General features: G+C 40.1%; 1 non-coding gene across 1 annotated transcript; it reads left to right on the top strand.

The window, feature by feature from the left end:
- Nucleotides 1-200: 200 nt before the first annotated feature.
- Nucleotides 201-308, top strand: LOC127741968 (small nucleolar RNA R71). The gene has a single exon (XR_008003155.1). It is a non-coding gene; the product is annotated as a small nucleolar RNA R71 (small nucleolar RNA).
- The last annotated feature ends 6 nt before the right edge of the window (nt 309-314 follow it).

Here is a 314-nt window from a genome sequence, read left to right as displayed (position 1 = left end):
TTCTTCTGATTTGTCCCATTGTTCACAGGATTCCTTTCAGAAGTGTACATGAATTGGTTATTTGCAACCATTTCAATGAGTTTTTGAGCTTCTGCAAGCGTCTTCTTCAGATGAAGAGATCCTCCAGCAGAGCTATCCAATGACATCTTGGACAGTTCAGAGAGACCATCATAGAAAATACCTATGATGCTCCATTCAGAAAGCATGTCAAAGGGACACTTTCTGATTAATTCTTTGTATCTTTCCCAAGCTTCATAGAGGGATTCTCCTTCCTTCTGTCTGAAGGTTTGGACTTCCACTCTAAGCTTACTCAA

Source organism: Arachis duranensis, chromosome 9 (genome assembly GCF_000817695.3).
Source record: "Arachis duranensis cultivar V14167 chromosome 9, aradu.V14167.gnm2.J7QH, whole genome shotgun sequence".
Taxonomy (NCBI): domain Eukaryota; kingdom Viridiplantae; phylum Streptophyta; class Magnoliopsida; order Fabales; family Fabaceae; genus Arachis; species Arachis duranensis.
Note: the sequence above shows the minus strand (reverse complement) of the source record. Positions and strands in the feature narration are given on the sequence as shown.